We start from the raw sequence: 17,951 nt of genomic DNA, 5'->3' as shown, positions 1-17,951 counted from the left end.
GCCGTGACCCTCCCAGTTTGCGCTGCTGCGGGCCGGCCCTGGCCGCCAAGCGGGGAGGGCAGCGTGTCCCCGTCACACCTGGACTCCCCAGTCCTGGGCTGTTAGCAACACAGACGGGCCACAGGGGGAGGACAAGGTCGCGTCCTGCCTGCCTCCGTCTCCCCACTGGGTTTCTTTTTTATTGTAAAATACACAGAACATGACATTTACCACTGTGACCCCTTGTAAGTGTGCGGTTCGGCGGCATTTAACACATTCACGATGTTGTACAACCGGCACCACCGTGAAACTCCCAAACACTCTCATCACCCCAGAAAGAGGAGACCCGTGCCCACCGGTATGCACTCCCACCCCCAGCCCCCGCCCCAGCCCCTGGCAACCACTGCTCTGCCTTCCGTTGGCGTGGACCTGCCCATTCTGGGCGTTTCAGATACACGCCTGGCTCCTGCCCCTCAGCGGGGTTCACCCGTGCCGTCCCACGTGTCAGTGCTTCCCTCCTCGTTAACAGCTGAGACTGGACCGCGCGGATCTGCACGTTTTGTGTGTGTGCATCCTCAGCTGATGGACAGCTGGGCCGCTTCCACCTTCGGCGACGGACGAATGCGCCGTGACCCTTCGTGCACACGTTCGTGGGGGGCGGGGGTGTCTTCGGCTCGCCTGGGCTCACTCCTGGGACGGGAACTGCTGTGCCGAATGGTCACTCGGTTTAACTCACTGTCCCCCGGGTTTCGAGGGATGAATTCACAAGGAGAGCCTCCCGCCCTGGTCGCTTCCCAGAGTCACGTGACTGGGCCGGCCCACTCCTTCCATGGGTGACACACCCTGGCCCGGGGCGGGGCCGGGTGGCGTTTACTGGCGGTTGGGGATACCCCGCCGGGAGCCTGGGGGGTGGTTGGGCCAGCGGGGCCCGTCCGCCCGCAAGCCGTCCTTGTATTTGGTTCTGCAGCCGGTTACCGCGTCTCCTTGGCGCCTGCGTCCGGCATCCGTGGCGTGAGCAAGAGTCTGCGCCTGGCCTCCAGCTTCACCTCTGCCCTCCCCCCACTCACAGGGCACGCAGTTTGGGGCCTCCACGTGGCAGCCGGAGAGGCCCCCGGAAAGCTAGTCAGACGTGGCTCCCCCGGGGACAGAGCCAGATGGCCCAGATTGCTGCGGTGGCTTCAAGGCCACATAGCCCTGCCCCGCACACCGTTCCCCTGACCCGCCTGCCTTGCTGTTTCCGCGGGACTGGCCGTCCCTCTGCCTGCGAGCTGCCCCCCCGCGCGTGGCACCCGGTGCCCCCTCCGTCCCGCCCAGCAGTCCTCGCTGCCATGACTGTCCAGGCTGCCCCCTCCCCGTCCCCTCCCCATCTCCTTCCCTCTCCCCTCTGGGCCTCTTCTTTGCACAACAGCACATCTCCCTCCTGGAAGGTCGGCTCTGTGAGGGCGGGACTTCCGTCTGTCTGTTCCCCGCTGCCCCAGAGCCCAGGCAGGAGCCTGACACACAGGAGGCCCAGGGGATCGGGAACACGTGTCACCTGTGAGCGCCCCCATCTCACGGGCGGTGATGCCAGGGTCGCGGCTGCGGGAATGCCCTCTCCGGGTGCTGGGAGAGGACTGTTTGAACAGCAGGGCCCGCCTGCCTGCAAGCTGTCGCTGTATTTGGTTCCACAAACAGTTATCTCATCTGCTCTCCAGCCCTGGAGTCGGGCCGTGAGTCCTGCCTGTGCGGGGGCCACGGGGAGAGGCGGTCAGGGTCATGCGGTCCACCTCAACCTCACCCCGCTGGCTCCCAAACGGTGGCGTCTCGAGGGCTCACTCCAGGGGCAGCTGAGAGGCAGGAGAGGGCACGCCCCGGAAACAACTCGCTGGGACAGGTGAGCTCGCGGAGAAGTTATCCAGCTCCGCCTGCTGTGGCCAGAACACCCCTCATTCCGTGGCATAGAACCACCAGGTGCCGGCTCTTGGATTCCTGGGTCAGGAGTTTGGACGGGGCCCGGCAGGGACGCTGAGTCTCCACCTCATGATGTCCTCAGACTCTCCCTCTGTGCACCCGGGAAGGGGGACTCCTCGTGTGTAAGGGGCCTGTGTGGCGTGGCCAGGAGCCTCCCCCTCCTGCAGAAGGATTCAGGGTGGGGGGTCAGGACAGGCCCCTGGGGGTTGAGTCCCTGCAGAGCCTGGGCCTGGGGCGGAGGAGGAGAGGGCGGTGGAGATCACTCCGGGTCACCTCTGCTTCGGTCTCCCCAGCCAAGACGGCCTCGTCCTGGGAACCACTTAGAGATTAGGCATTTTCCTTCCCAGCTGCCAGGGAGCCCGGGCCTCCGGGGCCACTGCAAAGCCAGGAGCAGGCTGGCACCTTGTGGTCTTCCTGTCCGCCATCAGCTGACACAGCCTGTCCCCCTGGGCCCCCTGGCTCCCACCCCACGTGGGGGCGGGACCTGGAGAAGGACAGATGGACCCTCCCCTCCCAGAGCTGCCGGCCCCTCCCCTAGCCTGTCTGGATGCAGGGCAGGATCCGAATACCCAGGGCCCGGCCAGGGTGTGTGAGGTGACGAGTTTTCATTTTTCTCCAAACTGGAAGACAGTGTAGCTCTCGAGCTGCAGCAGAGCTTCAGTTCCTCACTCCTCCTCTGAGCCCCCTGCATGCTGGGGGTGGGTGGGCCTGGCCAAAGCCACCGTGACCCCAGCTTCGGGGTCCTGACTCCAGGTGGTGCTTGCCCGCCGCCCGCCTCCACTCACATCTGCTCACAGGGCTCCGCCTCCAGCGTGAGCCCGCTTTCCAGCCGCTGTTTCCTTCCTGGAGGAAGCCCGGGAGGCTGACCCCAGGCTGGGGGGCACTGCTGCCCGGCACGGCCCACGCCCAGCGGCTGTGAAACGCCGGCACAGAGCCGGGTGACACTTAGCTGGGAGGAGCTGTCGATGAGAACACAGTTGGTTCGGTGGTGCTTGCTTGGACAGATAGCGCCTGAGGGCCTGCCGTGCGTCGGGCGCTGTTCCAGAATCGAGCGATCCGCTGCCCTTGCGGGGCTGCTTCTCTGGGGAGAGACGGACAATAAACGAAGGGGACGAGGAACATTTTCTCCGCCAGGACCCGCGGGGAGGGCCTACGGCTGGGGGGAGGTCGCCGTCCTCGCCAGGTCCAGCTTCTCTGATGAGGTGACATTGAGCTGAAGCCTGGGAGGCAGGGAGCCAGGAGGCCACCAGGGCCCAGCCCCTCTGGCACAGGGAACAGCCTGTGTGAAGGCCCTGGGGCAGGAGTGTGCTTGGCGTATTTGAGGACCAGCGAGGAGGCCTTGTGGCTGGAGAGACGCGAGGGAGGAGTGCAGAGGAGGGCGGGGGACGGCCCGGGAACCGCCGGTGGGCACTGAGGACTTTGGCTGGTGGAGGCGGTGGCGTACATACTAAGGCGTGGGGACTTCCCTGGTGGGCCAGTCCGGTGGCTAAGACTCCGTGCTTCCTCGGCAGGGCGCATGGATTCCATCCCCGGTCAGGGAGCTAAGATCCCACGTGCCACGTGGCCCGGCGAAAGATAGAAAAGAAACAACACTGAGGCGTGAAAAAGTCATGAGCTCCCTGTGCACCAGGCTTCGCACTGAAGCCCTCGCAGGGCTGATCCGACGGGAGCCCTGGCATCGCCTGGGGTCTGCCTGCCCACCACCCTCACCACCGCACGGCAGCGGCCAGTTTGGCCCTGAGGGAGGTCCCCGCGTGGAGCTGCGCCTTCGCAGGCTTGCGGGGCCCGCAGCCGCAGCCTCCGTGCGGGAGCCCAGAGTGAGGCCGCACGGGACACCTGGAACCGGTCCCGCCGGTCAGGCTGTGGCCCCGTGACTGGCAGCTGTGGCGCTCGCCCTGTCCTCCCGATCCAGCTGACCGAGGCGCTCCTTCCCCATCCGCCCCGCGGGCTGCCAAGCGGGGGAAGCTCGCTGGTGCCCTGAACCCTGCGCTGCTGGGAGAGGGTCGGGAGATGGGCATTTCAGAGACCAGGAGCGCCCGTGGGCATCCTCAGGGCGTTGGCAGCTGAGGGGAAGGTTTGCCTGCCCCTCGGGTCCGTCCTGCTCACTCCTGGAGGCTCGCTGTGCTGGACGATTGTGGGTGTGAACCACGCTGAGCTCAGAGCGCCTGCACTGCCGTGGGGTGTCCCCGGATCACAGGAAGGGCAAGCGAGCGAGGCCCACACACCCGCGCGGAGCACCGTCGGCACAGAGGCGCCCTGCAGGCCGCGGGGGGCGGTCAGGGTGAGGCCTACAGACACAGGTTTTCCCTCCAAGGCGCCGGGGCCTCCGTAACCGCTTTTTTTTTTTTTTTTTTGCGGGCCTCTCACTGTTGCGGCCTCTCCCGTTGCGGAGCACAGGCTCCGGACGCGCAGGCTCAGCGGCCATGGCTCACGGGCCCAGCCGCTCCGCGGCATGTGGGATCCTCCCGGACCGGGGCATGAACCCGTGTCCCCTGCATCAGCAGGCGGACTCTCAACCACTGCGCCACCAGGGAAGCCCTAGCCGCTCTCTTTTAAAAAAAAGGTCACATGGAAACGGTCACACTACCGGGGCGGGAGGGTGTCACGTGACTGGGAGCGCCCCGCGGCCTTGGCCGCAATCAGGGCCCCCCGCTTCTCGGCGTCGGGAAGCCCACCCTGAGGGGAACACGGGAGATGAGGGCGCAGCCCCGGATAAAGCGCCGCCCGATTCCACACATGCCCTGAGGCTCACAACAGGCCTGGCCTAGCCTAGCCTCCCAGGGTCAGAGGGGAGACCCCGGGGCCAGTGGTGGCCTCGGATTTCCCCCGCTGTCAGGTGGGGGGGTGGCCTCAGAGCCCCGGCAGAACACCCCCGGGCTGTTTGGACTCAGCAGGGCCCCACCCCCAGATCTCCTTGAGGTTCAGTGCGACCATTTGGTGGTATGAGTCAAAACATCCAGAAGGTTCCGCTCCGGAGGGAGGCGTGGAGCCGGCTCCCTGCTCGCCTCTCCCAGAGCAGCTGCCACCGCGGCCGCAGCAGCGCGGGCCCATCTGCCCGCCGGGTGTTGTCCAAGACGGGGAGGCGGGGCTGGAAACAGATCCTCTGCCCTTTGTGGTCACAGCCTGTTCTGCAGATCAGGGGACCGAGGGCCGGCGGGTGACGCTGCCGCTCCGTGACCCCGGGCTGGCTCCCGCCCTCCCTGTGCCCCTGGGAAGCGGCACAGCGCTTCTACCTCGGGGCTGATGCAGCATGTGGGCGCTCTGAACCTTGGACTTGACCAGTGAGCGCCCGCTAGCAGGCGGCTTCTCCTTTCTGCAGGACCGTTCCTCTTTTATAAGTGCCCACCCATGGCCTGTGTCACCTCCGACGGGGTGGCTTCATCTAGCCACACACAGAGGAGGTCACTGGGGTTTAAACCCCGAGGCGCGGCCCTCCCGCGGCAGACGTGGCCTCTGAGGTGCGGGGTCCCTGTTCTGACTCGGGTCATCATGAGCCCTTGCCTCAGGCCCGGGGCGTGGGGGACCTGAGGGTCCCTGTGGTCCTTTCCCTGTGGCCACTGCCCATCTGAAGTCCTGCCCAGCAAGTCCGGGCTCCTCCCCGCAAGCAGGTGGGCCCTCTGGACTGCGTGGGGCTGCGTGCCGCCAGCAAGATATCTCTTGGTCTGAAGGACGGGCCTTGGGGACGGCTTTCCTTCCTGGGCGCTCCTTGGAGAGCCCCCTGGGCACGGAGGTGTGCTCAGGGTGAGCCAGCATGGGGCTCCCCACGTCAGGCCCAGCTGCCCCGGTGCTCTGTGGGGAGCTGCTGTTAGACACATCTTATGGCTCAAATTGGCCAAAGGGCCCCAGAGAAAGGCCCAGACGCGTGTGAGGTTGACGGCCGGCGGGTGCTGAAGGGACAGCACGCTGCAGAAGGTCTGAAGGAGGCCCCCACGCAGCGAGGCTGAGGTGCAGGCACGCCAACAGCGTGCAGGCGGACCCTGGCCCACGCTGGCCTCGGCCTCCGGTAGCTCAGAAAACTGCCCGGCCACGTGCAGGAGTTCAGCCTGGTGGCCTGCCTGGAGGGGGAGGCACGCGGTGAGGCCGGCGGGAGAGCCCCAGAATCCTCGCATCCATGTAGTGGGGAAAATGCTGAGGCCGAGCCGAGCGAAGGGACCCACTCACAGCCTGCGGCCGGAAAGTGGACAGCCGCCCAGCTCAAGCCCGGAGGCTCTGGCTCCCCCCAGCAGGCCGCTGCTGGTCTGGGAGAGGAGCAGGTCGGGTCCAGGCAGCCGCGTGCGCTCAGGCTCGGCACGTGTGGAGCTGCATCGTTGGGTGGAGCCCCACCCCTGCGCTTCCCGGCCGTGCGCCCAGCGGTTACTGAACCTCTGTGTGTGGGTTGCACCTGTGCAACAGGGGGGGGAGTAACGTGTCTTATGTTTCGACGTTATTACTAAATAGCGGACAAACCTCACGGGGCTGTTGGAAGGGTTAAATGAGCTCATGTATTGTTTGCTGCTTAGCACTGGCTGTTCCCCTCCCCCTCTCCCAGGGTGGGATAGGATTCCAGGTGGGGCCTGCGAGCTGCGAGCCGGTCTTGGCAGGGGCTGGCCCCTGTCTTCTGGCCTGTCCATTTGTGGACTGTCCGCCACCTCTCAGAGAAGGCCTGGTGCAGGCAGCCTCCTGAGCAGGTGCCCACCAGCAGGAGGAGAGGCAGAGCGTTCTAGAACACTGTGGGTGAAAGGTGGACTGAACCCCGGGTACCTCTCCCTGCACTTCCTATGATGCCCACGGCACACATGGCTTATCGTTCTCTGCCCGCTCCGACGCCCACGGCAGACATCACCGATCAGTCGGACGCATCTTTCCCTTTTCCCCCGTCCTCAGCAGCACCGTTCTCGCTGAGCGGCTCTGGTGCCCACCTGCCTGGTGGGCCTGGAGTGTGAGCGGAAGGCCGCCAACCCCTCTGGCTGGGGGGGCTCTGGGGGCCGGCCAGCTCTGACCACTTCTGCTTCTGTAAGCCCTGGGAGCCGGGGGGAGGTGTGGGGAGAGTGTCTGTGGGAGGCCGGGATGTGCCCCCCACCCTGGAAGGAGAGACCCGGGCGTGGACGGAGGGGCCACCCCAGGGGCCCATCAGACGTGAGACTCGAGATCCCGCCAGCCCCCAGGGACAGCGTCGGCTCCCGAGCTTGGCCTCTGTGATGTACTCGGCAGTGTTGATACACCCTGGGATTGGGGCTCCCCACCGGGTTCAAGTCCAGCCCCTCAGGAGGGGTGATGTGACCATGTGTCACCTAGGAGGAGTTGCCGCCCTCCCGAGCCTCCTGAGTGGGAATAATGACATCTCCTGGGTGAGCCTCCCTGGATGAGGTTCACTCAGAGAGCGTGTACTGGGCGCCTCCTGCCCTGGGCCGGGCTTCGGGGAAGCAGGCAGAAGAGGGTGAGAAATTGCGGACCACCACGGTAGAGGCTGCGGAGGAGGGGCGCAGGCGAGGGGTGGGTGAGGGGCACTGCTGAGGTGGCTCTGACCGGCCCGGGGACAGGCCGGGGCTCAGGATGCAGCGACGCGATGCAGCGTCTGACCGAGCTGTATTCCCCCCGCACCCCTCCCAGGCAGGCGTTCTTGGACCAGGCACAGGCCTCCCTTTCCCTGGCCGCCTCCTTCCCGCGGCAAAATATGGCCAAGATGTGAGTGGGGCTCCCTTAAGGTCCCTCCTTCCTCCCCAGTGATTAGGGGGGTGACTGGAGGAGACGAGGGGGGAGGGCCGAAGGGGGTGTAGAGGGAGCTCCACCCCATCCAGGGGCCCATGGAGGAGGTGCCCAGCCGGCAGCCCCAGATCAGGGAATCCCGGCTGGCACCGTGCCACCACCTCTCTGCCATCGTCATCCGCCAGGAGCCAGACACGGCCCAGATCCTTGCCAAGCTGGGGGGAGGGCGCGCACCCGGCATCTCCTGCTCCTGCCATCCTCTCTGCTGCCTGCGTGTAATTAACAGACTAATTAAAAGCAGGATGAGTTAATTGGTATTCATTTATGTGGCAGATGTTTTTAATTGAGGCAGGAAACAATTTACCTGTTTACATAAACAATGGCAAAGGCAGGCTTGTAAAACACATTTTTAAAAATATTTTCCTCCCCTTCCTAAAAAGAATGGAAATCACTTGGTCTCCCCGGCGCCTCTGTGTGAGAGCACAGGCCCCGCCCGGGGAAGTTCGTGCCAAGAGGAAACATCTGTTTAAAAGGTTTGCTTCCAGAGGACTCTGTTTTCCTTAAATCCAGTGAAAGGAGGTTGTTCCCAGCTTGTGTGGACACTGGCTCACGGGGTTACTTTCCCCACAAGGCTTTAGTGTCCCCTTAGTGTCATCCCCAGGGCCCGCTGGGGGCTCTGGCCTCCAGGCTGGGTGGGCCAGGCTGGGGGGAGACCACCCAGCAGGGTGGGGGGCACGGCTGGGAAGTGGCCGGGGACGCCGTCCTGCCAAGCTTGGGGCTCCTCTGGGTGCGGAGGGGGAGGCTTCCTTTCCACCCGCCTCTGTGTGGCGTGGTGTCCCTCCGTCTTGCGGCAGGGCTCAGGGGAGCACCTTCGAGAAAGCGAGTGTCCGGGGTGTTTCCTGTTGTAGATTGGCACTGATTTGGCACTTGCTGTATGCCTGGCTGCTGCCTGTACTAGTTATTACTCGGCGTCTTTTTTAAAATTTATTTTATTTATTTGTTTATGGCTGCGTTGGGTCTTCGTTGCCGTGCGCGCGGGCTTTCTCTAGTTGCGGCGAGCAGGGGCTACTCCTCGTTGCGGTGTGTGGGCTTCTCATCGCGGTGGCTTCTCTTGCGGAGCGTGGGCTCTAGGCTCGCGGGCTCAGTAGCTGTGGCGCACGGGCTTAGTGGCTCCGCGGCACGTGGGACCTTCCCGGACCAGGGCTCGAACCCATATCCCCTGCATTGGCAGGCGGGCTCTTAACTGCTGCGCCACCAGGGAAGCCCTCTGCGTCTCCTCTTAACCGTCGAGGGCGGGGCCGATCCTCCCCATTGCACACAGGTGAGGAGACTGCAGCAGGAATGAACATAGCCTCCGGGTCTCGTACACACGCAGAGTTGTGTTTACATAGAAGTATCTGGAAGGATCCTGGAGACCTGTCAGCGGTGGTTACTGTGGGTGGGGGCTGGGAGGCTGGGAGCGGGGTATAGTCGCGGGTTTCCTGTGTGACTGTGACGCCCACCTGGGGCCGGCTGCCACGCTCACCGCGGGCGCGTTGCTGACTCTCTGAAAGTAGGAAAGCAGCAGGGTTCCAAGGACTGCATGAGGTGACAGCGGGAGTGAGGGGAGATGCATGGCCCATGGCACGCAGCAAACGTGCAAGAAGCTCTCTGCACTGGAAACGGGCTGTGTGTGGCCCCTGAGGCTCCTGGACCCCCCTGCGGGGGAGGGCCTGGGCTGTGAGTTTGGGGTGACATGTGATTGGAATTTCTGGAACGTTTCGATGGTTCCTGGGGAAGAAGATGGACTGTTTGGAATCCATCAGGGAGAAGGGTCCTGGGAAGATGGCGCCCAGGATGCAGAGGCTGCGGCCCGGTCCCTCCCTCCAAGAGGTGGTGTGAGGCCACACTGCCCCCAGGCCTCTGCAGCGTGGCTGGCATTAAATTATAAAATTAACCACAGTTATCTGAGAGGGTGAGCAGTAGACAGAGCTGCTGGGGCCAGAGGTGCCTGTTGTGTCCTTGGGAGCGCCCAGCCTGCACCAGTGCTGTGTGACCTCAGGTGCAGACCTGGACCTCTCTGAGCACATGGGAACGGAGGCAGTAGTGACCTCCCCGGTGCTGTGAGCTTTGACCGCGATAGAATGCTGTAGCTGTAAGGCCCCCAGGGTACCTCGCCTCCTGTCTTTACCGAGTTCTCTGCCAGAGGGAGCGTGAACTTTTCCAGTGGCCCCCAGCCTCGCCCATGAAGGCAGAGGCAGGAGAACGGGGGTGCCTGGCGCCCAGGGCTGCTGCCCCCGCAGCGGTGGGGTCTCTCGTGGGCCTGGCTTCGTCCCTGGCTGTGTGGGTCAGGGAGCGGCCTGGGCAGGGCCTTCCACGTCCAGGAAGCGAGAGGGCACAGAAGAGGGGGGTTGGTTGTCTCCGGGTGGGGCGAGAGACCACAGGCCTGCCCCTGCCCCAGTCCCAGCCCACGGGGGCTCCCGCAGCAGGCACGGGCGCAGCACCATGTCAGGCTGCCGCTCGCCGCAGCCCAGCCAAACCAGCTCTCGGGTCATCCTTAAGAGAGTGGGGTGTGAGAGCTGGAGACGCCCCGGCCCTCGGAGCAAAGCCAGCCCAGACCACCTCCTCAGCCCCAACCTCTGCGGGCAGTGACTTATAAACCTGCTTCAGCGGGGGCACGTCACCACCTGGGATCCCTCAGGCCTCGCGGGCAGCATCCCGGGGGCCACACCCCCTCGTCCGCATCGGTGGCACCCGTCACGGTGACCGGGGTCCTCACGGGCCACGTGTGCCCAGGGCGGCCGTTCTGTGTCTCGGGGCTGGCGGGAGAATCCTGTGGCACTCTGGAGGGACGCCCTCGATGGGCCATGCGTGCAGGGTAAACCTCCAGTCCCTAATTATTATTTTAGCGTTCACAGGAGCGGCATTATTATTTTATATTTTGGCAACATTCCTCTAGGGAGTTCAAGGTGATATGCAGCCAGTCTGCACGTTTTTTGTTTGTTTGTTTGTGGGGTTTTTTGCGGTATGCGGGCCTCTCACTGCTGTGGCCTCTCCCGTTGCGGAGCACAGGCTCCGGACGCGCGGGCTCAGCGGCCGTGGCTCACGGGCCCAGCCGCTCCGTGGCACGTGGGATCTTCCCCGACCGGGGCACGAACCCGCGTCCCCTGCATTGGCAGGCGGACTCTCAACCACTGCGCCACCAGGGAAGCCCCTACCTTTTTTTTTTTTTGCAGGTTTTTTGAGCAACAAAAATGCTTTGGGAATCGGGTTAGCCTTTGGGGGCGCCTCGTTGCTGGCAGGGGAGCATCCCAGCCGCGTGGCCTAGGTTTCCAGACCCTCCGGCCTCCCTGCCTGCTCCCCACCTTCGTGCACAGGCGGAGCTTGATACTAGATTGTTCCTGGAGTTCCGACTGCACCGCTGTTGCCAAGCTGCGCCCTCCACCAGGACGCCCTCCCAGCTCCAGCTGTGCAAATCGCACAGCTGCTACCGCACCTCTTCTTCAAGGCTTCCCCGCCTCTCCCAGTGACGCACCCAGTCCAGGTGCGCCTGCGCGGATGCAGGACTTCCCGCTTCGCTCAAACCTGAGCGCCGACCATGCTCATAGGGTGTTGTGGCCAATGAATTGCTTGCATTTTGTCAATTCCTGTTTTAAAATAAGGAATCTGGACTAAGGCATCTGTTTATTCGCCAAGTGGCACTTTGTAATTGTCTATCTGTTGCTCATGTTACTGTCACTTTCGTTCAGAGCTGGGGGCGCACAATGCTATTGGGAGGCAGGCAGTTTAAAAGTAAATCAGGAGGTGGTTTAGAAGCGGGGCTGGTCCAGGAGGGAGGCAGAGAGGAGGGGGCCTTGCTGCCTTTGCCCAGGGGCAGTTTTTGTTTCCTTCTAGAGGTTCTCCGAGTACATATCAGGTCCTCTTTTATTCCGGGGTGTCCTGCAGTCTTCCTTGGGGTCACAGCCCCTCCCCCCAGGAAGCGCACACACGTGCAGACTCTGCACGGCTGCCTCTACCAGGTGCCGCCGCAGCCCTCGGGGGACACATCTTTTGTTCAGGCCTCAGTGTAGATGTGCCCGACCCCAGGAGGGCTTCCCCCACCAGGCGAGGCGGCTCCTGCGGTGCCAGGGTCCCCCGACTCGTCGCGTCCCCGCCAGGTGTGCGTGTGAGCCAAGCAGGGCGTTGGGCTTAACAGGCGCGCACCTAATCCTCACGGGGACATCGGCCCGAGCGTGCAGTTGAGGACGCCAAGGCTCAGAGGAGGGGCCGCCCCAGTGACGAGGCCGTGGCTGGACTCCGGCCTGCCCGCCCCCAAAGCCGGGCTTTTCCCCCCCTACCGCGCAACCTTGTGTGGTGGCCTGTGTGTCCATCGCCTCTACCACGGTGAGCTGCATGAGGGGACTCTCTGCATCGTGCTTGGACCACAGCGCCATCCCCCCGCCTCCTGCTCGCCCACTCAGGTCTCTCTATCCACGTGCCCACCCCCCTCACGCCTGCCCAGGCACCACCACGTTTATCATCACAGCCTGTTCACACTAACTAGGTGTGCCAGCCTGCAGCCGAGCCACTCCCCCTTGGGGGCAGGTGTGCATGGGTGGACGGGAGGGGACACTCCCAGAGCGCCAGGACCGGTGCTGGGAGAGGAGGGCGCCCTTGCTCCCACCACCCCCTGCAACACGCACACATGCGTGCGCGCGCGCGCACACACACACACACGCACACGCACGGCGGGCGGCCCAGATGGCGGACGCCTCCCCCTCAGCTCTCAGGAGCTGCTCTTGGCTGCGCAGCCCGGACAGCTGGGCGAGGAATGTGCTTCCTCTGTGCGCCAGCCGCGGGGCGAGCAGGGAGACATCTGGATCATGTTTGCGGCCGGCGGAGAGCAGGGAGGGTTTCCATTCCAGCTGCTGTGAGCTCTCCACCCTCCCCGCCTCAGCACTGTGCTCAGCGCCGGGGCGCCGTGGACTTGGCTCTGTGACCATCCCGGGCTTGGTCCAAGAAGGGAGTCTCGCCCCCCTCCTTGTTTGGGGCATCTGCGCTCGGCTGAAGCTCTGGCCGCCTCGGTCCAACCAAACCCCCAGACCCCTCTTGAAAACACAGACACGGACAGAATGGCTCTGACCAGCCTTCTACCGGGCACCACGGTCACCTTTGGTTTCTCGCCACGTTTCTGCATGTATGTTTATTTACAAGATGGAGTTTCATGTGTTTCCACCTCTTTGATTTTCCTTATTATTAGGCGGTATTCCGGGGCGCCATTTTTGCTCGTAGTCAGGTATCTGAAGTACAGCACACACGCAGAAAGGCGTACGTGGGAGCGTTCACAGAGGGTGCAGATACCAGGCGACGTTCCCTGAGCCGCCCCAGGCCCCGGGCCCTTGCCCATCACTGCCTGTCGCAGGACTGCCACCCTGACCCCGATGCCAGCTTCCGAACTCCGTGTAAGTAGGAGCACGTGGCCCGCCTCCTTTGGGGTCTGGTGTCACTGACTCAGCCCTGCGTTGGTGACGTTTGTCTGTGTTGGTACAGGGGCTACGTGTATCCTTTTTCCCTGCTGCGTACTCTTCTTCCGTGTGGATCTGCCCCTTGACCTATTGATGAGCCCCTGTGACAGTGGCCAGTGAGCGTTCTCGTCCTTTGCTGCCGACGCCTGGCTGTTTGCACTTCCGTTGGGCGCCTGCCTCCGAGCAAACCGCTGTGCCTTGGGTGTGCAGTGCTTCAGGCTTGTGGGCACGGAAAAGCGGCTTCCAAAGTGAAAGTACCCCCCGTGTGATTTCAGGCTCCGCAGGGTCCCCCTGGCCGGAGGATGTGTTTGACCTGTCCTCTGTGGGCTCACGCCCGCCACAAGCAATGCTGTGGCGAGCTTCCTTGCAGGTCACCGTCTGGGCCGGATGATGTCCTCAGACACGGTCCCTTGGGTGGCCTGCTCATCTGAGCCCAGACGTCTCCGGGAGAACGGGGAGCAGAGCGGCAGGAGCCCTGGTTCAGCTGGAACCTGCCCCTGTAACGTCTGATCCTTGGGTCTCTCAGGGCCCTCCCAGCTCCAAAACGCTGTGGCTCTAAGGACCAGTGTGTACCTGTTAGTTATTGCTGGGTAACGGACTGCCCAAAACTTAGTGACTTAAAACAACCACCTTCACCTGGCTTATAGTGTTTGGGCGGCTCATGTGTGAGGTCCTGGTCCTGGCTGGCCTTGCTCCTGGCCCTGCTGAGCGTGGCTGGGCCCCTCATGTGCCTGGACCCCCGGCTAGGGCAGCTGGGCCGACCCTGCCCCATGTGCGCCTTCCCCTCCAGCAGGCTCAACAGGACAGCAAGTGACCGCCTGGTGTCCGGCCCAGAGCTGGCTGACATCACTTCTGCCGCATCCTAGTGGCCAGAGCGAGTCCCAGGGCCAGCACGGATCCAAGGGCAGGGAAAGCGACTCCGTCTCTGGGTGGAAAGAGCTGCGGTCACATTGCAAGGGGCGTGAGTGGGCGGGGGGGGGGGCTCGAGAATTGAGGCCGTTTTGCAATCCGTCCACTCCCCCCAGGTGGCGGGTGTCTTAGGCAGCCACAACCAAGCTTTACTGCTATGGGGCAGGCTCGGAACAGCTCCTCGGTCCCCCCCCACACACACAGGGGCACTACCTGCTGGGGCCGCTGGGCAGGGGGAGGTCCCAAGCCAAGCTCTGCCCGGGCTCTCCCGCCACAGCCACCAAGCTCTGCAACGTGAACGTGAACCGGCTGGGCCGGGGGCCGAGGCAGCTCAAGGGCAGGCGGGGCCGCTCTGGGTTTCTCACAGGTCAGTCGGCACACTTTCGTGGGGCATGTTACCGGCCACCAGGCGTCGGTGCTGGTCTGGGGTTAGCAGTGCACAGAAAGGCGAGGCCCGTGTCCTTGGGGCGAGGGGTGGTGAACGCGAAGACCCGCACGACCGCCACGGCGGGTGCTGACAAGCGCTCCACAGGGGGTGCAGCGGGTGGTGCAGCAGGAAGGGCAGGGGTGGGGGCGAGGAGGGCTCCTTTAAGGGGGGACATTGGGACCCAATCCTGAGTGAGGAGGAGGAGACAGCCTCGCGTGGGCGTGGGGGGCATCCCAGCGGGTGCGGAGGCCCTGCGGCCGCACAGGAATATCTGGGACGGGGTCTTCCAGCCTGGAGGCGTGCAGCCAGAGCAAAGGGGAGACTGGACCGCTCCTGAGGCGACCCCTGGGCTGGAGCACAGTAGTGAGAGTGTGTCTGGCCCAGTTTCACAGCACCTCGGCGGCATCTCGGTGGTAGAAGGGAGCTTTGTGTCCAGGCAGATGGCTTCCTCTCAGCACCAGCGGGATTCCTGAGCCCCTGCTGATGCTGAGGAGTGGGGGGGCCAGCTCGGCCACCGCAGCGCCCCCTCTGAGGCTGTGAGGGGCTGTCCTGAGCATCAGGACATTCTCTTGTGGACCCTCCACCCCACCCCCAGACAGAGGCTCACCGCCACCCCTCTGGGCAGGCGCTGAGGGTCCACAGCAAGGGACCCTTCCTGCGACCAGCAGGGCCGTCAGCCAGAGGGCTGCACGTGTGCGGGATCTGCCGCGTTATGGCCGTGTGACCCCGGGCACGCGCCCTGTGCCTCGGTTTCCCCATCTGTAACTCGGGTCTTACACGTCAGGGCTTTGTCAGGATGAGGGGGGTCTTGGCACCCAGGCGCATACGCAGCTCCCAGCAAAAGGGAGCCCGTTTAAAATCAGAGCTGTAAGTAAATAAATAAATAAATAAATAAATAAAATAAAATAAAATCAGAGCTGTGCCCGCGCCTGGTGGCCAGGCCTGTGGGCCTTCAGCAGGAGCCTCTGGCTGAGCGTGTCCCGTCCCTCCGTGCCTCTACGGGGCGGCTCTGCTCTCATCCCCATTTCACAGGTGAGAAAACCGAGGCCTGAGGTAGAAAAGCCACTGACACTCTGGCCGAGAGGCTGAGACAGGGGTGGAGGGAGGCCAGCTGGAACCTCCCAGACACAGGAGCCACAGCGGCCTTGCTCCTTACGCTTCCTTTTCTAAGGCCCCCCGACCCGAGGAGAGGCAGTTACGAGCCCGTTTTACCGATGGGTGTACCGAGGCTCCGAGCCATGCTGGGGTGATTTTATGGATTCACAGCTAGTCGGTCACAGAGCAGGATGGGGGACCCAGGTTTCCTGGCTCGCGGCCCCGTGTTGTTGCCATGGCGATGGGGGACCCTGTTGTCACCCACAGGCCCAGCGGTCACAGGGTCCCTGGAGGCAGGCCGGCCGGGGTGATTAAGCGCCCTGCGGCGGGAAGGGCGGTGGCAGCAGCGGCAGTGGACAGGAACAGCCCTCCCCGTCAGACCCCAGGACCGGGAAGGGCCACGCGGGAGGATCCAAGGGACGTGGCTGGAGCGCCAGCGGGGCGGGAGGGCCGCCCAGACCAAGGGAGGGCAGATACTAATCCTTGTGTATATTATTACCGATTCGTCAGTCGTCGGAGACCTTGATTGAAACCAGATGTGGGAAGCGGCCCAAGTTCCAGCTCCTGGGACTCATTAGGGCTGCCCGCCCCCCAGAATTCTCGTTGCTTTGCAGAGCATTGGGGGTCAAAGACAAGCCGCCCCCTGACCTTGGCCTTGGAGGGGGTGAGGAGGGGTCAGCCTCCTGGTCAAACCCTCCCATCTCGCTGTGAGGTGTCACCCCATGTCCTTGGAGCCCCCCGAGTCCCTCTACCTCCGCCTGAGAGCCCCGTGCGGCGGGGTCACAGGCCCGTCTGAGACGCGGCTGCTTCCTGGGGCGCAGGCCTAGTCTTTCCCTCGTTTGTCCCACACGCACCCACTGGGAGGCTCTGGGCGGGGCCGTATGCCCCTCTTCCTGCTCCAGGAAGTTGGCCCTCAGGCGACTGCGCGGCCTGCTCAAGACCCCCAGGGTCCAGGAGCTGTGGCTGGACCGCAGGGTCCAGGAGAGGAGCCCCACCCCCCACCCTCCGGGAAGCCTTGAGGGGAGGGGAGGGCATTCTGGGGGCAGCAGCTGCCTGAGCAGGGGTGTCTGCCCCGCCCCCTCTGCGAGCTGCCGCTGCGTCTGTCCCACCTCGCCCGGGCCCCACCGCAGCCGGTGTGCAGTGGTCAGGGGCCCCGAAGGGGGTGAGTGTGTCCCCAGCGGGTGCTCGGGGCCCACCCGGTGATGGGGGCGGGGCCGGCCTTCAGGAAGGAGCCGCGTGCGGTGCCAGCGTCGTCTGCGTCTCTCACGGCTTCCAGGGTCCCGCCTCGCGGTCGTAAGGCCGGCAACTTGCCCGGGACCGCGTGGGCGGAGCACCGTCGCCGCCTCACGGGGACGCGGAGGGGCCCGCGGGCGCCCGGCGCTCAGGGGGGCCGGGGCACCTTGCTCTCCCCTCCACGAGCCGTCACTGCTGGGGGCGGTGCCCGTGCCCGGCCGCGCCGCGCTGGCGTCCGAGGGCCCCCAGGGTGTCGGTGTCTGACACGCGGGCACGTCTTCGAGCGGGTGCTGCCCACGAGGGACGCCCTGAAGCCGCGGACTTCACCGTGCGCTGCCCGCGTTCCCCACAGGCGCGCCCGCTGCCGCCTCCTCTACGCTTGTGGGGGGTTGGGGGCCGTTTGTAGTTAGAAGGGGCTTTGGGGCTCCTAGCGGTGTTGTAATAGGGGGTGTAAGAGGAAAGGGAGGGAAGGAGGGAGGGACATCCTGGCCGGGACCCAGTGGTGCCGGAGTCAGGACTCCGCAGCCTCGCTGAGCTGTGGTCGTGCGTGAACCCCGACCTCCAACCCCTCGATTTCCTCGTCGCTTCAGCAGGCAGCGACGTCCACCTGGACTGGGGCTCTGCCACGCGGAGCAGGAGCCTGAGACTCAGAGCGTTGGCGCTCGGGAGCCGTCGGGGCCCTGGAGGACACGGAGATGAGGCCCTGCGGGGCCCCGAATATCACACGCAGAGTTTGGGCCTGATGGGAAAGGAAATGGGGGGCCTGGACCCTGGAGGCACCTCTCTCGCTATGACTCTGGGCCCCGCTGTCCCCATCCATGAGCGGGGTGGGCGCGGCGTCTTCCTCGAGGGCTGGTGTGGGATGAAGGGTCCCGGGAGCCCAGGCTGGACCCGGATGGAGGGGCTGCCCCGCCCTGGGCAGGATGTCTGTGGGGGTGGGACACTGCCATCCTCCCGGGAGAGTCTGGCCCGAGCGGGACAGAGTGTGCCCGCAGGCGCCGGGGACGGGTGGCTGTGTGCCCTCGCTGGGGACACCTCGGGCTCTTCCCGGGACACCTGACACCAGCCAGCTGCTCCCCTGCCCGCAGGCCTTCCGAGGACGGCCGGAGGGCGGGGCTCCAGAGGACGCCTGACTGGGGAGGTTCCCCTCCAGCCTGCGGCCGAGGCTCTGGGCTGGGGGGCCAGGACTG

General features: G+C 64.6%; 1 protein-coding gene across 3 annotated transcripts in view; it reads left to right on the top strand.

Annotated features, from left to right (window-relative positions):
• CBFA2T3 (CBFA2/RUNX1 partner transcriptional co-repressor 3) overlaps positions 1-17,951 on the top strand; it is a 59,818-nt gene that overhangs the window by 10,244 nt on the left and 31,623 nt on the right. The window contains exon 1 of one of the 3 annotated variants that reach the window (XM_067018267.1): positions 12,938-13,034. The exons of 1 other annotated variant lie outside the window; for it this stretch is intronic. The gene's annotated coding sequence lies outside the window, so the exon portion shown is untranslated. Of the gene's footprint in view, positions 1-12,937; positions 13,035-17,951 lie in introns of those variants that run through there. One more of the 3 variants, XM_067018263.1, reaches the window with a different exon arrangement.

Source organism: Kogia breviceps, chromosome 18, assembly GCF_026419965.1.
Source record: "Kogia breviceps isolate mKogBre1 chromosome 18, mKogBre1 haplotype 1, whole genome shotgun sequence".
NCBI classification, from domain to species: Eukaryota; Metazoa; Chordata; class Mammalia; order Artiodactyla; family Physeteridae; genus Kogia; species Kogia breviceps.
This window is presented reverse-complemented; position numbering and strand designations above follow the sequence as displayed.